Source organism: Pongo abelii, chromosome 18, assembly GCF_028885655.2.
Source record: "Pongo abelii isolate AG06213 chromosome 18, NHGRI_mPonAbe1-v2.0_pri, whole genome shotgun sequence".
NCBI classification, from domain to species: Eukaryota; Metazoa; Chordata; class Mammalia; order Primates; family Hominidae; genus Pongo; species Pongo abelii.
This window is the reverse complement of record NC_072003.2, coordinates 57,878,778-57,903,442: the sequence shown is the minus strand read 5'-3', so window position 1 is coordinate 57,903,442 and position 24,665 is coordinate 57,878,778. Positions and strand designations below refer to the sequence as shown.

Sequence of the window (24,665 nt, the reverse complement as noted above, 5' to 3'; positions counted from 1 at the left end):
GAGACAAGAGTCTCGCTCAGTCACCCAGGCTGGAGTGAAGTGGCGGGATCTCGGCTCACTGCAAGCTCCGCCTCCCGGGTTCACGCCATTCTCCTGCCTCAGCCTCCCGAGTAGCTGGGACTACAGGCGCCCGCCGCTATGCCCGGTTAATTTTTCTGTATTTTTAGTAGAGATGGGGTTTCACCGTGTTAGCCGGAATGGTCTCGATCTCCTGACCTCGTGATCCGCCCGCCTCGGCCTCCCAAAGTGCTGGGATTACAGGCGTGATCCACAGCGCCCGGCCTTTTTTTTTTTTTTTTTTTTTTGAGACAGAGTTTTGCTCTGTAGCTCAGGCTGGAGTGCAGTGGCGCGATCTCTGCTCACTGCAACCCACGCTTCCCGGGTTCAAGCGATTCTCCTGCCTCAGCCTCCTAAGTAGCTGGGATTACAGGCGTGCGCCACCACGCCCGGCTAATTTTTTGTATCTTAGTAGAGATGGGGTTTCACCGTGTTAGCCAGGATGGTCTCGATCTCCTGACGTCGTGATCCTCCCGCCTCAGCCTCCCAAAGTGCTAGGATTACAAGCGTGAGCCACCGCGCCCAGCCTTAATTTCAAAAAGTAATAGAGCTAACCAGTCAACACTTCCTTCCCAATCCTTTCTCTTTTGGGTACAGGTGAGTATAAAATCTTACCAACTATCATAGTTAACAAACAAACCATAGCAAAATATGTTTCTATGCTTTTTCTCTTGAGAGCAAAGGACATGGGTATCCTTTCTTAGACGGCTTCTAGGACTTAAGTCAGGAAGAGAACTTGCGTCTCCTACGTCTCTGGAAGGCGTCTCTGGAAGGTGTCCCTTCTTCAATAGGCAGAACTAAAACAGAAAGTTCCCTTGACCAAAGCGAAGCAAGCGAGGACAAGGTGGCCACCTGGGTGACTACATCCCCCAGCATGCACTGCTCCTTCTAGGGCGCAGCCAGTGACAGACGAAGACGCATTACTTCTGCGATGGGAAGGGGGTAGGGGAGCGCGACTACACATCCCAGGATGCAAAGCACCCCAACTCTAGTCACAACCTGTCTTGCTTTCTGGCTGGCGTTCCACGCCAAAGGGACACTAGGGGAGGGGAATGTTTCGGTTGGGAATCCCCGAAGTCTACTGGACCGTGACATTTCGAAAGAGGAAAGAAAGTGAAGGAAAGCTGTTTCACTGTAATTCAAAGTAGTTCCCGCGCAGGGTGGCGAGGAGTTATGGGCCCCTTCCATAATTTATTGTTCCTCAAAGGCAATGCCAAGCCCCACTGGTCGCAGCCCTCGAGGGCAGGTGGGAAGTACGTGAAGCCCCAAATCGAAGTTATCAGCATCTCCCTATTGGCCCTCGCCTCGAGCGCAGGCGCGAGGGCTCTGACTCCGGTCCCCTGGGCCTGGTGAGAGGCAATTGGCCAAAGTCCGCGAAGTAGGAGTCCGGATTGGTAGTTGCCAGCAGGAGCCTGGTTTCTTCCTCGACTTCTGCAAGTGATAAAGTGTGATTGGTTTAAATCCGCGGGCACCTGTCGGTGATTGGGTAGAAGCCACAGGCGGGGCGCGGCCATTGGCTGGCGCTGGGGTCATCCCTCCTCGGGCGGGCAGCGAATGATGAAATGGGAACGGGGAGGGGAAAGGCCGCGACGTGAGCGCGCGACCTCAGGCGCCATTTTGTAGAGAAACAAGCGGAGTTAACCGAAGAGGGGGTCGGGGAGAGCCGGAGTCGGGGACCCAGGAGTTTCCTGTGTCCAGCGCTGCCGGAGCCGCCTGAGGTGAGGCGGGCTGGCGTCAGGGGCTAGGGTAGGGTGGCGGTGTCAGCTTGGGAACGCGAGTGCCGGTGGGAGGAGGAACAGGGGTGGACCTGGGGCCACTGGAAGCGTTTCCCGGAGCTCTAGGGAGTGAGAGGCAGCCGGGACGGGAAAGTGGGACGAGGCGGGAGAGGGCCGACTCTTCTCCACACGGCTCTCGGAGGCTTCGCGCTCTGAAGATTAGAGGCCAGCGAGGAGGCTCCAGGAAGCGGAGGGTAGAGCGCGGGGTGAGACCCATGGTGGTCTCTGTCCCGGGCCTGGAGGTTCAGGGGGCGGCAGCGGCGGCAGTTCGTGTCGCTGGGCCTGGCTTCGCGCGGGTTGCACCCCCCGAGACCTCCACGAGCTCCTTAACTACTCTTTCTGTCTCTGCTCCCTGATGGTTGCAGTGGGCATCGGCTCCCGAGGCCTAGGGCTTCTGGCGGGATGGACCGTGTTTGGAGTTTTTGCACGTTTCCAGTTCTTCTCCGTGTACTCGGAGCTGCCACTCTCCCCCTCTTACGCCCCCAGCACGTTGTCAAAGCCCCCCAGGTTTCGGGTGTCCCCGGATGGGAAGGGCGGGCGGGAGCGAGCACTTCCTTATTACTTGCTACAGGTTTTGTTCCACTCGCGCGCCTGGGCGCTCACACTTTCTTTGAAGTTGGCCCCCACCTACTCGGTCCGGTGTCTGCAGTAGTGGCGGTCCTGCTCACCCAGGACAAGTGTCCCGCTAGTGAGCTGAGCACTTGTAGGCCTCAAGGCTGATGAGATCCACTGCAGGTCTTGTAGAGCTACTTAAGGCCAAACACAAATAATACTTTTTCAATACCACCTCCTTTGCAGAATTCACCCAAGAGGGCTCACAGATACTAACTCTGCGAGGAGTTAGCTTTGTAGATTAAAAAAGAATGCTTGACATCTGTGCGTTTGAAAATGTTGTATTTAAAATAAACTTTATGACAAACTTTTCCCATGAAGTTAATCAAATGTCACATTTCTTAGGACTCTAATAAAGTCTGTTTTCTTCCTGAAAACTGAGTAACAATGCTTAACCTACCCTGCCGATTTCTCTACAGTTTGATCGCCTGTGACTACTTGGGGTTTTTTTTAAAGTCAATAATTGAGTGAATATAACTGTACTGTTTGAAACAATGCTGAACGTTTTCCTTATGACAGCCCCTTTGATAGGAATAGGGAATACATGGATTAAAAAAATGAGGGAAGGCAAGTAAAATATTAGGAAGAAGGTCAAACAGATTAAGAACAGTTTTTTTCTATAGGTATTTGGGTTTAATACTTAAGTGATCTGTGGTCCAGGTTGGTATTCCTACCCTTTTAAAGATTGGCTATTGAGAAGACATGTGGTAACAGTTTAAATAATTATGTTTTGGGACACTGCAAATTGTTACCTTGTCTAAGGAGAATATGCATTGATGATACATGGTTTTAGGTGGCTAGCTGTGCTTTGACTGAAATGATAGCATGTTGATAAAACTAGTTTGGAGAGTTAGTTCCTTTTCAACAAGTGTGGGTTCCCCAAGTCTTAGTGGAAACAAGTCTAGAATCGACTGGGCGCGGTGGCTCACGCCTGTAATCCCAGCACTTAGGGAGGCCAAGGTAGGTGAATCACCAGAGGTCAGGAGTTCGAGACCAGCCTGGCCAACATGTCAAAACCGCGTCTCTACTAAAAATACAAACATTAGCCGGGCGTCGTGGCAGGTGCCTGTAATCCCAGCTACTTGGGAGGCTGAGGCAGGAGAATTGCTTGAACCCGGGAGGCGGAGGTTGCAGTGAGCCGAGATAGAACGACTGCACTCCAGCCTGGGGGACAGGGAGACTCGGTCTCAAAAAAAAAAAAAAAAAAAAAAAGTCTAGAATCAAGGCTCAAAGACATGTCTATTTGTAACTGAAAATATTTCCTTTTCTTACCTAAGATTGTAATCTTAGAAGTTTTAAGTACGGTTTTGTGGCATTATGGTGGAAAAGAATTGAAATATGCTCTTTTTGGTTCCCAGCTTACCACCCTGGGTTCATTTTCTTTTTTTCTAGTTTCTGAATTTCTCTTCTGGGTTTAGATCCTAGTCTCTTTAACATAGATGTTGTCAAGCTAAATAATAAGACATCCTTCTTATTTGGAGTCAAGTCATTAAAAAAAACTATGAAAACAAATGGAAATGCTTGCCATCTTTTCAAAACATGCTTTAAAGTCTGATTTCAAATTATCTTGCATGTTACTTTTTCTGAGTATGTTTTAGGATAGATTCTGATCTGGTTATGAGAAACTTTTTTTTTTTTTTTTTTTTTTGAGATGGAGTCTCGCTGTGTCACCAGGCTGGAGTGCAGTGGCACACGATCTCGGTTCACTGCAACCTTTGCCTCCAGGGTTCAAGCAATTCTTCTGCCTCGGCCCCCTGAGTAGCTGGGACTACAGGCGCCCGCCACCACACCCAGCTAATTTTTGTACTTTAATAGAGACAGGGTTTCACCATGTTGGCCAGGATGGTCTCGAACTCTTAACCTCATGATCCACCCACCTCACCCTCCCAAAGTGCTGGGATTACAGACGTGAGCCATCGTACCCAGCCGAGAAGCTTTCTTTTTAACCAGTTTGAATTTATGAACTTGATTATTTTTTTTCTGTGTAATAACAAACACGTCTTTGGTACCCAATACCAGAGAATGGAATTTGTCCATAATAATTCTAATTGAATGCTGTCATATTTTGGGACTAATTTTTTTGGCCCAGGCAAGTGGCTCAAGCCTGTATCCTAGCTTTTTGGGAGGATGAGGGAGGAGGATGCTTGAGACTAGGAGTTGGAGACCAGCCTGGGCAACATGGTGAGACCCTGTCTTTACAAAAAAGAAAATGTGAAATTAAAAAAAAATTTTGCAAAATATTTGTTACGAGTATTTTGTCCCACATTAACAAAAATAGTAGTCTGCCATTTTTTTTTTTTTGAGACGGAGTCTCACCCTGTTGCCCAGGCTGGAATGTAGTGGTGCGATCTCGGCTCACTGCAATCTCCGCCTCCCGGGTTCAAGTGATTCTCCTGCCCCAGCCTCCCAAGTAGCTGGGATTACAGGCGCGCACCACTACACCCAGCTAATTTTTGTATTTTTGGTAGAGACGGGGTTTCACTATGTTGGTCAGGCTGGTCTCGAACTCTTGACCTCGTGATCCACCCACGTCGGCCTCCCAGAGTGCTGGGATTACAGGCGTGAGTGACTGTGCCCAGCCTAGTAGTCTGCCATTTTGAAATGCTGTATTTTATGAACTTGGTTTTTTTTTTGTTTGTTTGTTTGTTTTTTTTTTTTTTTTTGAGACGCAGTGTCGCTCTGTTTCCCAGGCTGGAGTGCAATGGTGGGATCTTGGCTCACTGCAACCCCCGCCTCCCAGGTTCAAGCGATTCTCCTGCCTCGGCCTCCTGAGTAGCTGGATTACAGGCGCCTGCCACCACGGCCAGCTAGTTTTTGTGTTTTTAGTAGAGAAGAGGTTTCAACGTGTTGGCCAGGCTGGTCTCGAATTCCTGACCTCAGGTGATCCGCCTGCCTCAGTCTCCCAAAGTGCTGGGATTACAGGCGTGAGCCATAGCACCCGGCCTGAACTTGGTATATACTTTTATAAAAGAAAAGACTTTCAAGTCATATATATTAACTGAGGCATTTCTTTAATGACCTTCTGACTGAACTAAACTTCCTGCTGTGAAGTTTCAAAATGGCATCCCATTGAGTGACTCTATATATAGAAGAATCTAGCAATTCCTTTTCTGTTTGCTCACAATTTTAAAGATGAATCTTTGAAAGTTAAAAGGGGCTCAAAACCTTCTGCCCCCCAGTGTATACAATAGTTTTTTTTTTTTTTTTGAGACAGGGTTTCACTTCAATGCCTAGGCTGGAGTGCAGCGGCACAATCACTGCTCACTGCAGCCTTGATATTCTGGTCTCAGGTGAGTCTCCCACCTCAGCCCCTGAGTAGCTGGGACTACGGGTGCATGCTAACCACAAGTGTCAAAAACATTTTTTTTCTTTTTTTTTTTTTGAGAGAGTTTTGCTCTTTCCCTCATGCTGGAGTGCAGTGGTGCGATCTTGGCTTGCTGCAACTTCTGCCTCCCTGGTTCAAGTGATTCTCCTGCCTCAGCTTCCCAAGTAGCTGGGATTACAGGTGTGCGCTATCATGCCTGGCTAATTTTATTTATATATATATATATGTATATACATATGTATATATACGTATATATGTATATACATATATGTACATACATATATATGTATATACATATATATATGTTTTTTTAAAACAGGGTTTTGCTCTTGTTGTCCAGGCTGGAGTGCAACGGTGCGATCTCTGCTCGCTGCAACCTCTGGCTCCTGGGTTCAAGCGATTCTCCTGCCTCAGCCTCCTGAGTAGCTGGGATTACAGGCGCACACCACCATGCCCGGCTAATTTTTTGTATTTAGTAGAGACAGGGTTTCACCACGTTAGTCAGGCTGGTCTCGAACTCCTGACCTCAGGTGATCCACCTGCCTTGGCCTCCCAAAGTGCTGGGATTACAGGCGTGAGCCACTGCCCAGGCCTGTATTTTTAGTAGAGATGGGGTTTTACCGTATTGGCTGTCTGGTCTTGAACTCTTGACCTCAAGTGGTCTACCTGCCTCAGCTTCCCAAAGTTCTGGGATTACAGGTGTGAGCCACTGCGCCTGGCCTAATTTTTGTATTTTTTTGGTAGAGGTGAGGTTTCATCGTGTTTCCCAGGCTGGTCTGGAACTCCTGGGCTCAAGCGATCTGTCCACCAAGACCTCCCAGAGTGCTGTGATTACAGATGTGAGCCACCATACTGGCCTATGATACTTTTTTTTTTTTAAGTGTACTTTTCACTCAAATTTGCAAGAATGTAGCAAACCAAATAAAGCATTGTTCACTGGAAAGCATAGTTTGAGAAGGCAGTAATTAGAGGTGTAGACTTAATATGAAGCCATTTGTTGAGTTTTTTCATTTGTTTGTTTGTTTTTTAAGATGGAGTCTTGCTCTGTTGCCCAGGCTGGAGAGCAGTGGTGTGATCTCAGCTCACTGCAACCTCCGCCTCCCAGGTTCAAGCGATTCTCCTCCCTCAGCCTCCCGAGTAGCTGGGATTACAGGCACGTGCCATGATGGCTGGGTAATTTTTGTATTTTTAGTAGAGATCTGGTTCACCATGTTGGTCAGGCTGGTCTCGAACTCCTGACCTTGTGATCCACTCACCTCAGCCTCCCAAAGTGCTGGGATTATAGGCGTAAGCCGTCGCACCCAGCAGTGATTTAAAGGAATGTAGTGTATATATTTAAGAAATGCATTTATATCTTTAATTCTGGAAAACACAGCATTAACCTCCAGGATACCTGTTGCTTAACTGTGTTACAGTTGTTACAGGGAAATTCCTGAAATGTTGAATACGATGTTCAACCATGTAGGATAATTTTTTGTTGATTCTGAGGACATAAACTTTCTTCCAGTATATTCTCACGCCACCAGATGTGTGGGGTTTTCCCCTGCACATCAAGCAAGCTGTTCAGCAGTGGACACCACATGGGTATCCTCTAATTCAGTATTATTCTGACACGGTGTAACCTGAAGATAGCATCAGATCCCACAGGTTGAAAGCTCAAGTCCCATAGACAGCCCCCCACTTCCAATGCTAATCTCAAGTCCCAGGTGGTTTTACCTGTGTTTCTGACCAACTGACTATAAATTGAGTTCCTAATACCCCCTTCTTTTGTTCAGTTAACTTGCTAGAGTGGCTTATATAGAACTCTCGGACATACTTAGGTTTTTTTTTTTTTTTCTTTTGAAGCCGGAGTCTTGGCTCTGTCACCCAGGCTGGAGTGCAGTGGCACGATCTAGGCTCATTGCAACCTCTGTCGCTCTGGTTCAAGCGATTGTTCTGCCTCAGCCTCCCAGGTAGCTGGGATTATAGGCATGTGCCACCACACCTGGCTAATTTTTTATATTTTTGGTAGAGACGGGGTTTCATCATGTTGGCCAGGCTGGTCTCGAATTCTTGACTTCAAGTGATTGACCCACCTCAGCCTCCCAAAGTGCTGGGATTACAGACAGTCATGAGCCACTGTACCCGGCCAACACTTAGGTTTAAGAGTTTATTATAAAGGATATGGATGAGGAGGTGCGTAGGAGAAGTAAGGGCCGTGGAGCTTCCATGCCCTCCCCTGGCTACACTATGCCTTAGCTATCTGGAAGCTCTCTGAGCCCAGTCATTTATGAGCTTTTATGGAGGCTTCATTACATAGGCACAATTGATTAAATCATTGGCCTTTGGTGGTCACCTTAACCTTTAGCACCTTTTCCCTCCCTGGAGTTTGGAGGAGGTGGGGCTAAAAGTCCTAACCCTCTAATCTTGCCTTGGTCTTTCAGGTGACCAGCACCCATGCAGAAACTACCTAGAAGTTGCCAAGCTATCAGTCAACTCAGCATACAAAAAGAAACTTAACCATTCTAAGGATCTTAGAAGTTGTATGCCAGGAAATGGGATGAAGACCAAATGTATATCTCACAATAAATATTACAGTAATGTTGAAGTAATTATTTGAAATATAAAAGTGGGATGGAAGTATTTTCTTTTCTTTTTTTTTTTTTTGGAGGCAGAGTCTCGCTGTATCTCCCAGGCTGGAGCGCGATATCGGCTCACTGCAACCTCCGGCTCCCAGGTTCAAGCGATTCTCCTGCCTCAGCCGCCTGAGTAGCTGGAATTATAGGCGCCTGCCACCACGCTTGGCTAATTTTTGTATTTTTAGTAGAGACGGGATTTCGCCATGTTGGTCAGGCTGGTCTCGAACTCCTGACCTCAGGTGATCTGCCTGCCTCGGCCTCCCTAAGTGCTGGGATTACAGGCGTGAGCCACCGCGCCCGGCCAAAAGGATTTTCAAAGACGCTATCTAATATTCTTTTTTCTTTGTTTTTTTTTTTTTTTTTTTGAGTCAAGAGTTTCACTCTTGGCGCCCGGGCTAGAGTGCAATGGCGCGATCTCAGCTCACTGCAACCTCTGCCTCCAGGTTTCAAGAGATGATCCTGTCTCAGCCTCCCAAGTAGGTGGGATTATAGGTGCCCACCACCACATCTGGCTAATTTTTGTATTTTTAGTAGAGACGAGGTTTCACCATGTTCCCCAGGCTCGTCTCAAACTCCTGACCTCAGGTGATCCACCGACCTCAGGTGATCCACCCACCTCAGCCTCCCAAAGTGTTGGGATTATAGGCGTGAGCCTATAATATTCTGAAGCTTTATATTCAGAACTCAGCAGTTTCCGAGTCAGATAATTAAACATTTGTTCCCTTAGATTTATAGCTTCTAGGTTTTGGGTTTTTTTCTTAATTGATTTTATTTTTTAGAGCAGTTTTGGGATCACAGTAAAATTGATGAGAAAGTACAGAGGTTTCCTGTATTATCTCCTGCCCCAGTACATGCTTTGCCTTGCCCATTATCAACGCCCCCCCCCGCCCTGAGTGGTACATTTTTGAGATGGAGTCTCGCTCTGTCACCCAGGCTGGAGTGCAGTGGTGCCACCTCGGCTCACTGCAAGCTCCGCTTCCCAGGTTCATGCCATTCTCCTGCCTCAGCCTCCCTAGTAACTGGGACTACAGGCGCCCACCACCACACCTGGCTAATTTTTTGTAGTTTTTTTAGTAGAGACGGGGTTTCACCGTGTTAGCCAGGATGGTCTCGATCTCCTGACCTCGTGATCCACCCACCCCCCCGCCTCCCAAAGTGCTGGGATTACAGGCGTGAGCCGAGCCCGGCCTGTACATTTGTTACAATTGATGAACCTAGACTGATAGATCATCATCATCCAAAGTCTCTAGTTTAAATTAGAATTCACTCTTGGTGGTGTATCTTCTTCTTTTTTTTTTTTTGAGACGGAGTCTCTTTCCGTTGCCCAGGCTGGAGTGCAGTGGTGCGATCTCAGCTCACTGCAAGCTCCGCCTCCAGGGTTCACGCCATTCTCCTGCCTCAGCCTCCTGAATAGCTGGGACTACAGGCACCTGGCTAATTTGTTTTTTGTATTTTTTAGTAGAGACGGGGTTTCACCATGTTAGTCAGGATGGTCTTAATCTCCTGACCTCGTGATCTGCCCGCCTCGGCCTCCCAAAGTGCTGGGATTACAGGCGTGAGCCACCACTCCCGGCCATGGTGGTGTATATTCTGTGGATTTGGACGAAATATAAGGCCTGGTTTTGCTAACAAGAATAGTTGCCAGGCGTGGTGGCGCATGCCTGTAATCCTAGCACTTTGGGAGGCTGAGGCAGGCAGATCACCTGAGGTCGGGAGTTTGAGACCAGCTTGACCAACATGGAGAAACCCCGTCTCCACTAAAAATACAAAATTAGTTGGACGTGGTGGCGCGTGCCTGTAATCCCAGCTACTTGGGAGGCTGAGGCAGGAGAATCGCTGGATCCTGGGAGGTGGAGGTTGTGGTGAGCCGAGATCGTGCCATTGCACTCCAGCCTAGGCAACAAGAGCAAAACTCTGTCTCAAAAGAAAAAAAAAAAAGAAAAAGAAAGAATAGTTAGCTGGGCCAGCGCAGTGGCTCATGCCTGCAATCCTAACACTTTTGGGAGGCAGAGGTGTACAAATCACTTAAGCCCAGGAGTTTCAGACCACCCTGGGCAACATGGTGAAACCCCATCTCTGCTAAAAATATAAAACTTGAGGTGGGAGGATCACCTGAGCCTGGGGAGGTCGAGGCTGCAGTGGGCTGTGATCATTGCGCTCCAACCTGGGTTACAGACTGTCTCAAAAAAAAAAAAAAAAAAAAGAAAGTTATCCTTTTGTCTAGTTTCAGGCTTTTTGTCTTTTTTGACATAACTTTCTAACTACTCTCCATTATCGTTTCTTTATCATTGGTTTTTGGGTTTATTTTACAAATAATATGTGGATATTCTGATTGTAAAAGATTCTAGGACTGCAGTTAATTTGTTATATTTCTGCCAAAATGCCACTTAAATCATTGCTTTGAAAATATGCTTTCTTTGTTCAGAAGTCATTCTAGTACCTTCATCTGGAGTTATAAGTGTTGATTCCTCCTTCCCTGTGGTGCTACTGTGTTGTGTTATAGTCAAAAGACTGTTAAGCAGTGGTACCCAAATATATCTTTGTCCTCTTTTTTTTTTTTTAATGAGGCAGAGTCTTCGCTGTGTCACCCAGGCTGGAATGTAGTGTTGCGATCTTGGTCACTGCAATACAACCACCTCCTTCCGGGTTCAAGCGATTCTCCTGCCTTATCCCCACCGAGTAGCGGGGATTACAGGCGCCTGCCACACCATGCGCGGCTAATTTTTGCATTTTTAGTAGAGACGGGGTTTCCTCATGTTGGCCAGACTGGTCCTGAACCCCTGACCTCAGGTGATCTGCCCACCTCAGCCTCCCAAAGTGTTGGGATTACAGGTGTGAGCCACCGCACCCAGCCTCTTCGTCTTTTTACATCTGGAATGTCATCTCTACCAAAACTTTATCATTCTAGTCCAAACTCAGATGTACTGTCTATAAATCCCTGATTTCCTTAAGCAAAATTGATTTTTTGCCATCCTTGGCCAGTTTCACTTATGTGCACCCTACAATGCCTTTTAAGTTTTCTGTCCCATAGTGAGTAAGGAGTCTCCGTTTCCCCAGTGCATATATACAGTTGAACTGTAATTGAATAGTGCTTCATTTATTACAGTTGGGTAAATTGATAGAATATAGCATTCTTGGAGATCAATACTCTTTGGTTTTTCTTTTTTTGATACTGCTTGAATGAGCAAGTAACATTTCAGAGGAAAAGATCTGTCATTGGTGGTTCATTATGTAGGTCAGGATTTTAGTTTCATTTGTGCATTGGATTTTAGAATATCATGACTATCTCTAGTAATCTACAGAGTTAAATTATTTACATCTTGGCAATTCCTTGAATATCTTTACCCCCAGCCTTTTATTTGGATAGAGTTTTCTTAGTTGTGACCAAAGCAAATAAGGTTTTTTTCCCAGCAGTTTTTTGGAGGACTAGAAACAAGATTTGAATTTTTCATTTCCTCACTATGAAAATGCAAAACTCGGCTTGGCGCAGTGGCTCACGCCTGTAATCCCAGCACTTTGGGAGGCCGAGGCGGGCGGATCACAAGGTCAGGAGTTCAAGACCAGCCTGGTCAATATGGTGAAACCCCGTGCCTACTAAAAATACAAAAATTAGCCAGGTGTGGTGGCGGGCGGCTAGTCCCAGCTACTTGGGAGGCTGAGGCAGGAGAGTTGCTTGAACCCGAGAGGCGGAGGTTGCAGTGAGCTGAGATTACGCCACTGCACTTCAGCCTGGGTGACAGAGCGAGACTCCGTCTCAAAAAAAAAAAAAAAGAAAGAAAGAAAATGGAAAACTCTAGTGTGACCAACAGATGCTCATTTACAATTAATGGTCAGTGTAATAATAAATTTGCAGTTCTGCTGAGACTTGCCTAAAGATGGAGGGACTTGAGTTTTAACAAGTTCTTTAGCATTGTAAATTGAATTCTGAGATTTGAGAGTTTTCTCTTGGTGTAGTTCTTTTTAAAATAAAATAGCTTCAAGAAGGCTACTCTCTGTTATTTTGTTTTTTGAGACAGAGTCTCTGTTGCCCAGGCTGGAGTGCAGTGGCACGATCATGGCTCACTGCAGCCTTGACCTCCTGAGTTCAAGCCATCCTCCCACCTCAGTCTCCCCAGTCAGTGGCTGGGACTACAGGTGTGCACCACTACGTCCAGCTAATTAAAAAAAGTTTTTTTATAGTGATGGGGGTCTCACTATGTTGCTCAGCCTGGCCTTGCACTCCCAGCCTCAAAAAATCCTGCCACCTTAGCCTCCCAAAGTGCTGGGATTACAGGCAGGAGCCACCATGCCTGGCCTGGATTAGATTAATTCTTGTAAAATACTTAAGGCACATACACAAGGCTATTAAATGTTACAAGTTATTGAAGGCACTGTAGCATTGAGTGAAATAAATTGCTTGATTAATATGTGTATATAAGAAGCAAGTCAACTCTTTTTTTCATGTCAGACAGGTAACGTGCCGATGTAACAAGGTTTGAGGTTGCCATATCTCATGCTTATGAACTACAGAAGGGTCAACTTTTTTTTTTTTTTTTTTGAGACATGGTTTCTCTGTGTTGCCCAGGCTGGAGTGTGCACCACCACGCCCTGCTAATTTTTTTCTTTGAGATGGAGTCTCGCCCTGTCGCCCAGCCTGGAGTGCAATGGTGCAATCTTAGCTCGCTGCAACGTCTGCCTCCTGGCTTCAAGCTGATTGTCCTGCCTCAGCCTCCCAAGTAGCTGGGATTACAGGTGTGTGCCACCATGTCCTGCTAATTTTTTGTATCTTTAGTAGACACGGGGTTTACCTTGTTGGCCAGGCTGGTCTCGAACTCCTGACCTCGTGATCCATCCACCTCAGCCTCCCAAAGTACTGGGATTACAGGCGTGAGCTGCTGTGCCCGGCCAAACTTTTTAATTAATTTTTTTTTTTTTTAGAGACAAAGTAGTGCGACCATAGCTCAATGCAGCCTTGAACTCCTGGGCTCAGTCTTCCCACCTCACCCTCCTGAGTAGCTGGCTGGGATTGCAGGTGCAAGTACACAATCCACCACAAACTAGTTATGCATAAACTGTTTTTCTAATAACTTGTGTTAGCCACTTTATGTAATTGCATACCATTTCTTACCATCTTCTGGATTTAAGCTGTGCTTGGCTTTGTGTTAATGTGGAAAGTCAATTTTTTCTTTAATTTTATAGAGGCAGGGTCTTGCTCTGTCCCCCAGGGTCTAGTGCAGTGGTGCTGTGATAGCTCATTAAAATCACAGACTCCTGGGCTCAAGCCATCCTCCCACATCAGCCCGCCAAGTAGCTAAGACTATAGGCACACAATGCCACACCCAGCTAATTTTTATTGTTGTAGTTATAGAGACAGGGTCTTGCTATGTTGCCCAAGCTGGTCTTGAGCTCCTGGTTTCAAGTGGTCCTCCTGGCTCAGCCTCCCAAAGTCCTGAGATTACAGGCATGAGCCACTGCACCAGCCAAAAGTTAATTTTGAGGTGTTTATATTGAGGGCCCATCCTACAGAAGGTGGATATATCAGCCATTTTCTCAACAAGGGCACTATTGGCATTTGGGCAGGGTAGTTCTTTGTTGGCGATACAGGTTGAATATTGCTTATCTTAAATGCTTGAGACTAGACATGTTTCTCATTTCAGATTTTGGAAAATTCTCATACTTACCAATATGCGCCAATGAGTATTCTTTTGAGTGTCATGTTTGCGCTCAAAACATTTTGGATTTTGGAGTCTTTCGAACTTTGGGTTTTCAAATTTGGGATGCTCAGCCTGTATTGTCCCTTTGTAAGATGTGGTTTGTTATTATTATTTTTTAATTAAAAAAATTTTTTGGAGGCAGTCTTGCTCTGTTGTCCAGGTTGGAGTGCAGTGGTATAATCATGGCTTACTGTAGCCTCAACCTCTCAGGCTTAAGTTATCCTCCTACCTCAGCCTTCTAAGTAGCCAGGGCTACAGGTGCATGCCACCATGCCCTGCTTGCTTGTTTATGTATTTATTTGTTGAGATGGTCTCACTGTTCCCCAGGTGGGTCTCAAACTCCAGGTTCAAATGATCCTCCTGCCTCAGCCTCCCAAAATGCTGGGATTACAGGCGTGAGCCCTGCACCTGGCCTCTTGCAAGATGTTTAATTTCATCCTTAATTCTTACTGAATGCCAGTAACTCTTCTGACACCTAAACATTTCAAAATGCTTTTGGAGATACTACTGTTCTTCAGTTTTTTTTTTTTCCATAGATGCCTTCTTGAGGTTCAGATTTCTCATTAGGTTTATTTTGTTTACTTTAGATTTACTTATTCTTGGTATAAATCACAAGACACTTAAAATTATTTTAGTTTTACAATGGCACATGTAACAGAAGACTACATGGGGGAAAAGAAATACTGTATTTCACTGATTCTAAAACAAAATTTCCATACTTTAAAATCTCCAAAATTGGCATACACTGTATTATTGAAAAAAATGCTGCCAAATAATCTAGTAGTAATATATAAAATAATCATGTCATTATCACGAAAGCAAACCAACCTGAAATAAGATTATGGAAAATAAGCACTATGATGGGTAGTGAAGGCAGAAGGAATTTTGCAAACTTTGACTATATCTTGTTTTCCTTTAAAAACAAAAAACGAAAAAACCGGCTGGATGCTGTGGCTCACACCTGTAATCCCAGCACTTTGGGAGGCTGAGGTGGGAGGATTGCTTGAGCTCAGGAGTTTGAGACCAGCCTGGGCAATATAGCAAGACCCCATCTCTACTAAAAATAAAAAATAAAAACAAAGTCCTTGTAGGCCAGGTGCAGTGGCTCACGCCTGTAATCCCAGCACTTTGGGAGGCCTAGGCAGGTGGATCACCTGAGGTCAGGAGTTCAAGACCAGCCTGGCCAAGACGGCGAAACCCTGTTTCCACTAAAAATATAAAAATTAGCCGGGCGTGGTGGCAGGCGCCTATAATCCCAGCTACTTAGAAGGCTGAGGCAGAGAATTGCTTGAACCCAGGAGGCGGAGGTTGCAGTGAGCCGAGATCATGCCACTGCACTCCAGCCTAGGGGACAAAGCGAGACTCCATCTGAAAAAACTAACAAAAAGAGTTCTTGCAATTTCTTACTTTTTATTTTTTTGGTAGAGACAGTGTCTTGCCCTGTCATCCAGGCTGGAGGACGATGGCCCGATCATAGCTCACTTGGGCTCAAACAGTCCTCCCTTCAGCCTCTCTAGTAGCTAGGGCTACAGGCATTTGCCACTGCACCTTGCTAATTAAAAAAAAAAAAAAAAAAAAGTAGAGATGGGGTTATTCTATGTTGCCTGGGCTGGTCTTGAGCTCCTGGCCCCAAGCCATCCTCCCTTCTTGGCCTCCCAAAGTGCTGGGATTAGAGGTGCGAGCTACTATGTCTGGCCTGCTGTTTCTTGAGTACATTCGCTTCTCTTTTCCTTCCATGTTCATGGCATTCCTGTGACCTTATCTTTCCTTTCTTGGTATTTCCCATCATCAACAGTAACTTCTAAAAATGTTCGTTTGATCGTTTTGTCTGTTATTAGGCAAAACAGGCCTAAAACAAATTCAAGATAACAGCGGCTTAACAGAGTAAAAATGTATTTCTTCCTCAAATAATTTTCATTGAGGATGTTTCATTGAGGATCTTGTGCAATAATTCAAGAACTCTGCCTTCATCTGTCATCGCGTGACATCATCCTCCTCTAGGTCTTGGGGGTTTATTCGTCAGGCAGATAGTGAAAAACAGAGAATCATGAGTGAGGTTTTATGAGCTAGGTCTGAAAGTGCCACATACCATATTTGCTGTATACTTTGTGGGTTAGGAACTAAGTCTTACAGCCAAACCAATGCAAGAGAAGCTGAGAAATGTATTCTAATTCTTTAGCCAGGAAGAGGAAACAGTTTGGTGAGCATTTAGCCCATCTCTGCATCTCCCTGTTTACTAAAACAGACCCAAACCAATCAAAATATCTTGCCAGATCATCTTTGTGATAAGATTCAAAATTCTGAAATGGATTCTTCATGTGCTAGACAGGAAATCCACAATTTGGGTCCCACTTACCTCCAGAAGATGTTTCATCTCTGCTGGGCGAGAGTGTTGGAGACAGTCCCCAAGTCCACCTGCAGGTTCAGTAATTTCACTAGGAGAAGAGCCTAGGGCTATGATTTTTTTTTTTTTTTTTTTAATAGCAAAGGATACAGGCCCAGTGCTGTGGCTGATGCCTGTAATCCCAGCACTTCAGGAGACCGTGGTGGGCAGATCAGTTGAGGCCAGGCGTTCCAAGACCAGCCTGGCCAACAAAGTGAAACCCTGTCTCTAGTGAAAATACAAAAAATTAGATGTAGTGGCATATGCGTGTGGTCCCAGCTACTCCGGAAGCTGAGGCAGGAGGATCGCTTGAGCCTGGGAGGTAGAGGCTGCAGTGAGCCCAGCTCAGGCCACTGCACTCCATCCTGGGCGACAGAGTGAGACCCTGTCTCAAAAAAATAAAATACAATAAAAAGTGTTTTTCTATAGCAAAGTATACAAAGCAAAATCAGCAAGGGGAGTTGGTGAATGGGGTGAAGCCAGGAGGAAACCAGGCTTATGCTCCCAAGTGTCCTCTCCCAGTGGAGTCACACAGGACACAGTTCCTCCAGCATGGAGTTGTGACAGCACATGTATGTGAAATGTTGCCTAGCAGGGAAGCTTTTATTAGAAACTCAGTGCCTATCGTTATTATTGGTGGGGCCTGTTCGTGTAGGCACCCTCTGCCTACCACATATTAAAATTTTAGGTTCCTAGACAGAAAGCTGGTATTCATCTAGATAGAAAGCTGGTGTTCATCATAAACCACATTTGGTTTGTGCAGTTTATGCAGAGTGAGTCACTCTTAGTAGCCCTGGGATGGTGAGAACTCTTCTGAAAGTTATCAGAGACCAGCCAAGGGCCAATTATGCAAGCCTTTCTAAGGATAGCAGGCTCGGGCCATCTATGTTATCTCTCTTCTACAGTGAGTGAGGTGAGTGGCTTCCATAGGTTGGGATTTTGCATAGAGTCTTGGAATATGCAAAGCTACTGGCATAATATTTTTTGGTTTTGAGAGTTAATTTTCTTTCTTTCTTTTTTTTTTTTTTTGAGATGGTGTCTCGCCCTGTCGCCCAGGCTGGAGTGCAGTGGCGCGATCTCGGCTCACTGCAAGCTCCGCCTCCCGGGTTCACGCCATTCTCCTGCCTCAGCCTCCTGAGTAGCTGGGACTACAGGTGCCTGCCACCACGCCCGGCTAATTTTTTTTTGTATTTTTAGTAGAGATGGGGTTTCACCATGTTAGCCAGAATGGTCCCTATCTCCTGACCTCGTGATCCGCCCTCCTCGGCCTCCCAAAGTGCTGGGATTACAGGCGTGAGCCACAGCGGCGACCAATTTTCTACTTTGAAAAAAAACTTCAGTTCCTTTCTCAACTATTTTATGTAACTTTTCAAAAGAGTTAGTCTTATTAGATACTTTGTATATATAAGAACATAATCTAAATAGACCACTGTTACGTGACTGTTTTTTTCCCCTCAATAGATAATTTCTATTATTTATGGGTCCCTTTTTTTAGTAATTACATAGTATGCCATTTTATGATTTACTTAATCAGTGCCCTTTTAATGGATATTTAGGCTTTCAGTTGATAGTTTTTAAAGAATTGGTCATTGCCTGGAGAAAAAGTAATGAATTAAAAGGTGACTCCTAAGTATTCAGTGCAGAAGTATAATGCAGATGGTTTAGGGGCCTAAAACTCTTCTGTGAGAGTGGAGATGCTTATTGATACCGAGAATTGGTATTAAAACAATTACTTAGACTTGTACAAATCGATTTTGAAAGGATTTTTGCTTGTTGTAGACTTACCTCTAAGCCAGGCGTGCTGGCTCAAGCCTGTAATCCCAGCACTTTGGGAGCCTGAGGTGGGCACATCACGAGGTCAGGAGTTCAAGACCATCCTGGCCAACATGGTGAAACCCCATCTCTACTAAAAATAAAAAAAAATTAGCCGGGCGTGTTGGCGCACGCCTGTAATCCCAGCTACTTAGGATCCCGAGGCAGGAGAATCGCTTGAACCTGGGAGGGGGAGGTTGCAGTGAGCCAAGGTCATGCCACTGCACTCCAGCCTAGGTGACAGAGCAAGTCTGAAAAACAAACAAACAAAAAACCTCTACTGCTCAATACCTTCAAAATTATGCCACTTGCTATCTGAAAGTTAAACTATTCCTTATCTGTAAAGTTGGGGTAATAATATCACCCTTGAGTTGTGAGGATTAAATAAACATGTAAAGTGCTTAGACCAATTCTACTTAGTGTTTATTATACTTGCTTAAGTTATTCTGTTTGTACACAATAGTTATAACTAAGATTTTAATAAGTGAACCAACCTTTTGAAACTGCCCCATAAATCTAGAATCTTTGCCTCTTGGAGAAGTAGTTAATATTAGTAAGTGTATAATCAGCCTTCCATAGAAGTTTTGCTCTTGTCGCCCAGGCTGGAGTGCAGTGGCAGGATCTCGGCTCACTGCAACCTCCACCTCCTGGGTTCAAGCTATTCTCCTGCCTCAGCCTCCTGAGTAGCTGGGATTAGAGGTGCATGCCACCATGCCTGGCCAATTTTTGTACTCTTAGTAGAGATGGGGTTTCGCCATATTGACCAGGCTGGTCTTGAACTCCTGACCTCAGGTGATCCACACACCTTGGCCTCCCAAAGTGCTGGGATTACAGGTGTGAGCCACGGCACCAGTCTGATGTAGAATATTTTCATAATTGCAGAAAGAGAGTGAAAAAAAGACAAGGCTCAGACTGACCTCTTTTAGGTCAGAATGCTACTTGGGAAGTAAATAATTTTCAAGGTCAAACTTGGTTATCAGTTGGTGTAAGTATTCTGTATTTAGTATTTTTTTAGTATTGGAAGTTGGCAGTTCAATAAACTGATAGCCTTGGGTCTTGCCTACTTGTCTTCTTAAGGTGCCTGATATTTAAATGTAGAGCAAGGTAGGTGGTAGAATGTTGTTGGCATCAGTGCTGTGGGAAACCAAACTGCCTTTAGATCGATGTCTTTGCAGCCTGGCATGTGGCACATTCTTGTAGGTCCAGCTACTTGGGAGGCTCAGGTGGGAGGATCACTTGAGTCCAGGAGTGTTTGAGGTTGGCAGCAAGGTGTGGTCACACCACTAGACTCCAGCCTGGATAACAGAGCAAGACCCCCTCTGTTAAAGGAAAAAACAAACGAGCAAACAGATGTCTTTGGTCCAGTTGGAAGGAGTTAAGGGGAGAAAAAGGAGTAGGTGTGAGGGGCATTCCTTGTCCTCAAAGAAGAGATTGCATCAAAGTACAGTATCCTTTTCTTAAATATTTCTTTTTTTTTTTTTTTTTTTTGAGACGGAGTCTCGTTCTGTCTTCCAGGCTGGAGTGCAGTGGCGTGATCTCGGCTCACTGCAAGCTCTGCTTGGTAGGTTCATGCCATTCTCCTGCCTCAGCCTCCTGAGTAGCTGGGACTGCAGATGCCTGCCACCACACCCAGCTAATTTTTGTATTTTTAGTAGAGATGAGGTTTCACCATGTTGGCCAGGCTGGTCTCGAACTTCTGACCTTAGGTGATCCTCCTTCCTCGGCCTCCGAAAGTGCTGGGATTACAGGCGTGAGCCACCACGCCTGGCTTCTTAAATATTTCTAATACCTGTTAGCAAGGAAGAACCTGACACTGCTCCTTAGGTCAGTGGTTCTCAGGAATTGACTAGGGAGTTTATTTATTTTATTTATTTATTTTTTGAAGATGGAGTCTCGCTCTGTTGCTCAGGCTGGAGTACAGTGGCGTGATCTCGGCTCACTGTAACTTCTGCCTCCCGGGTTCAAGCAATTCCCCTGCCTCAGCCTCCCAAGTAGCTGGGACTACAAGTGCACACTGTCACGGCCGGCTAATTTTTTGTATTTTAGCAGAGACATGGTTTCACCGTATTGCCCAGGTGCGTCTCGAACTCCTGAGCTCAGGCAGTCCATCCGCCTCGGCCTCCCAAAGTGGTAGGATTACAGGCGTGAGCCACCGCGCTCAGCCTGACTGGGAAGTTTAAAATAGACAGCCCGTACTCCTTTTCTCTAGCAGTGTTGACTCTCTTGGTCTTGGGTGGTGCTTAGGAATCAGCATTTTAAAAATTTATTTATTTAGAGACCAAGTCTAGCTCTGTCACCCAGGCTGGAGCGCAGTGGTGTGCTCACTGCAACCTCTGCCTCCTGGGTTTAAGCGATTCTCCTGCCTCAGCCTCCCAAGTACCTGGGGCTACAGGTGCCTGCCACCATGCCCGGCTGATTTTTTTGTATTTTTTGTTTTGTTTTGTTTGTTTTATGTTTTTTTGAGACGGAGTCTCACTCTGTCGCCCAGGCTGGAGTGCAGTTGTGCGATCTCGGCTCACTGCAAGCTCCACTTCCCGGGTTCACGCCATTCTCCTGCCTCAGCCTCCCAAATAGCTGGGACTGCAGGCGCCTGCCACCACGCCCGGGTAATTTTTTTCTATTTTTGTAGAGACAGGGTTTCACCGTGTTAGCCAGGATGGTTTTGATCTCCTGACCTCATGATCCGCCCTTCTCGGCCTCCCAAAGTGCTGGGATTACAGGTGTGAGCCACCGCGCCCTGCCTTTTAATTTTTTGTATTTTTAGTAGAGATGGAATTTCACCATGTTAGTGAGGATGATCTCGATTTCCCGACCTCAAGTGATCCACCTGCTTCGGCCTCCCCAAGTGCTGGGATACAGGCATGAGCTACCGCGTCTGGCCTATTTATTTCTTTATTGAGGCAGAGTCTTGCTCTGTCGCCCAGGCTGGCGTGCATTGGTGCGATCTCAGCTCACTGCAACCCTCCACCTCCTGCGTTTAAGCGATTCTCTGAGTAGCTGGGATTACAGGTGTCTACCACCATGCCTGGCTATTTTTTTTTATTTTTAGTAGAGATGGGGTTTTGCCATGTTGGCAAGGCTGGTCTTGAACTCCTGGCTTCAAGTGATTTCACCTGCCTCGGCCTCCTGAAGTGTTGGATTATAGGCGTGAGCTGCGTTGCCCAGCCAGGAATCAGCATTTTAAATGGCCCTTTCTCCCCTTTCCAGTTCTTATACACAGCTGCCTTAGTTGCATAGCGTTATAGTAAAGTCTGTATTTATTACATTAAGCCTCTTGGTCAATGTTTCCTTTTGTGTTTTCTATAATACCTAAAGTGAGTACATGGTATATAGTTAGGGCTCAAATGTTTGAGTTGATAGGAATGCCAACTTTAGTAGATAATAATGTATATGTTTATTAGTAACATGTAAATGTATTATTATATATAATGTGTTAATGTATTATATATAATATGAGAGAGAGAGATATATATATATATATATATATCACCCTAAGTGATCCCAGAAGGGTATTCCTTCATGATAAAAGAAGGAATGGGAATAGTAAAATTTTCCAATTAAAAATGTTCTCTGGCCAAATAGTTCATGGCTATAATCCCAACACCTTGGGTGGCTGAGGTAGGAGGATTACTTGAGCTCAGGGGTTCCAGACCAGCTTGGGCAACAAAGTGAGACCCAGTGTCTACAAAAAATAAAATAAGTAGCCAGGCATGGTGGCATGTGTCTGTAGTCCCAGCTACTTGGGAGGCTAAGGCGGAAGGATCACTTGAGCCTAAGAGATCAAGGCTGCATGAGCCATGATCATGCCATTGCACTCCAGCCTGGGCGACAAGCTCGAAACTGTCTCTCCCACCCCTCCAAAATTTTTATTTCTATAGGTTATTATTTCTATAGGTTATTGGGGGACAGGTGGTATGGGTTACATGAGTAAGTTTTGTTTTTTTGTTTGTTTGTATTTTGTTGTTTTGTTTTTTTTGAGACAGAGTCTCCCTCTGTCACCTAGGCTGGAGTGCAGTGGCAAGATCTTGGCTTACTGCACCCTCCACCTCCCAGGTTGAAGCGATTCTCCTGCCTCAGCCTCCCAAGTAGCTGGGATTATAGGTACGTGCCACCACACCCGGCTAATTTTTGTATTTTTAGTAGAGGTGGAGTTTCACCATGTTGGTCAGGCTGGTCTCGAACTCCTGACCTCGTGATCCACCCACCTCGACCTCCCCAAGTGCTGGGATTACAGGCATGAGCCACCATACCCGGCGAGTAAGTTCTTTAGTGGTGATCTGTGAGAATTTGGTGAACCCATCACCTGAGCAGTATACACTGTACCCACTTTGTAGTCTTTTATTCCTCATCCCCTTCCCACACTTTCCCCCTGAATCCCCAAGGTCTATTGTGTCATTCTTATGCCTTTGCATCCTCATAGCTTAGCTCCCACTTATGAATGAGAACATATGATGTTTGGTTTTCCATTCCTGAGTGACTTTGCTTAGAATAATAGTCTCCAGTCTCATCCAGGTCGCTGCAAATGCCATTAATTCATTCCTTTTTATGGGTGAGTACTATTCCGTTGTGTATATATATACCACAGTTTGTTTATCCACTTGTTGATGGATGGGCATTTGGATTGGTTCCATGTTTTGCAATTGCGAATTGTGCTGCTGTAAACGTGTGTGCAAGTATCTTTTTTGTATAATAATTTCCTTTCCTCTGGACAGATACCCAGTAGGTAGGATTGCTGGATCAAATGATAGTTCTACTTTTAGTTCTTTTTTTTTTTGAGACAGAGTCTCACTATGTCATCCAGGCTGGAGTGCAGTGACGTGATCTCAGCTCACTGCAGCCTCAGCCTCCCAGGCTCAACAATTCTCCTGCCTCAGCCTCCCGAGTAGCTGGTATTACAGGCACGTGCCACTATGCCTGGCTAATTTTTTGTATTTTTAGTAGAGGCAGGGTTTCACTGTGTTGGCCAGGGTGGTCTCGAACTCATGACCTCAAGTTATATGCCTGCTTTGGTCTCCCATAGTACTGGGATTACATTGTGAGCCACCGTGCCTGGCCTGGTTTCACTGTGTTTTGTAATACAAATTGGACATTCAGGTTTGTTTGTGTTTTAGTTTATTTTTCTTAGAATGTTCTTTTTCTTTCTTTCTTTTTTTTTTTTAATTGAGACAAGAGTCTAGCTCTGTCATCCTGGCTGGAGTGAAATGGCATAATCTCGGCTCGTTGCAGCCTCCGCGGCCTGACTTCAAGCAATTATCATGCCTTATCCTCCTGAGTAGGTGGGACTACAGGTACCAGCTACCACACCTGGCTAATTTTTTCTGTATTTTTTAGTAGAGACAGGGTTTCACTATGTTGGCCAAGCTGGTCTCAAACTCCTGGCCTCAGGTGATCTGCCCGCCTCACCCTCCCAAAGTGCTGGGATTACAGGCGTGAGTCAACCGCGCCTGGCCTTTTCTTAAAATTTTCAATCATGCAATATATTTACATGGCTCAGAAATCAAAACCAAAAATAAAAGATGTAATCAGTGAATTTTTGTTCTGACTTCTATCTCTTCTCCTTTTTTCTCACCCATTTAGATAGCCCTTTTCTTTCTTTCTTTTTTTTTTTTTTTTTGAGACGGAGTTTTGCTCTTGTTGCCCAGGCTGGAGTACAATAGCATGATCTCCGCTCACTGCAACCCTCCGCCTCCTGGATTCAAGCGATTTTTCTGCCTCAGCCTCCTAAGTAGCTGGGGTTACAAGCATGTGCCACCACGTCCAGCTAATTTTGTATTTTTAGTAGTGATGGGGTTTCTCCGTGTTGGCCAGGCTGGTCTCGAACTTCTGACCTCAGGTGAATGCCTGCCTTGGCCTCCTGAAGTGCTGGGATTACAGCCGTGGCCACCTTGCCCAGCCTAGATAGCCATTTTCATTGGCTTGTAGTTTATTGTGAGTATTTTCACAAAAAAGCAACTATATGTATGTGTGCATATATACAAACAAAAGGTCGTATATATACAAGTGCTTAAACAAAAGACAGATGACTATATACACGGTCCAGGATGTTTATTCACCAATCACCTAGTTCTGGCCAGCCATCTTTCATGCTCTGACAAATACTGCTACGGTAAATAATACTATCCATATGTTATACTTTTGAAGGTGTGTAGATTTCTGGACTTTTTTAGTGGGATTTTAAGTGAAAGCTCCTATGTAACTGCTGTTGATCGAGACCTTATTTGGGATCATGCTATTCAAGAGTTCTGCAGCTTTTCACTTAGTGACTTAGTGTCATGAGTATACTTTTGTTGACATTTAACAAACTATATACCACAGCTGCTCTTGGTTCTGTTTAGATTGAATGTTCAATAGACAATTAGTAATATTGTATAGTGTTCTCTAGTGAAAATG

The 24,665-nt window shown here is 45.4% G+C and overlaps 1 protein-coding gene and 1 pseudogene across 12 annotated transcripts in view; one reads left to right on the top strand and one right to left on the bottom strand.

The window, feature by feature from the left end:
• The first annotated feature begins 1,618 nt into the window (after positions 1 to 1,618).
• Positions 1,619 to 24,665, top strand: part of CNOT1 (CCR4-NOT transcription complex subunit 1) — a 109,446-nt gene continuing 86,399 nt past the window's right edge. For 5 of the 12 annotated variants that reach the window (XM_063717312.1, XM_063717313.1, XM_063717310.1 and 2 more), the window contains exons 1-2: positions 1,636 to 1,775; positions 5,659 to 5,734. The gene's annotated coding sequence lies outside the window, so the exon portion shown is untranslated. Of the gene's footprint in view, positions 1,776 to 5,658; positions 5,735 to 24,665 lie in introns of all 12 variants that reach the window. The other 7 variants (XM_063717311.1, XM_024233398.3, XM_024233403.3 and 4 more) reach the window with 2 other exon arrangements.
• Positions 12,829 to 12,902, bottom strand: LOC112129496 (small nucleolar RNA U13; annotated as a pseudogene).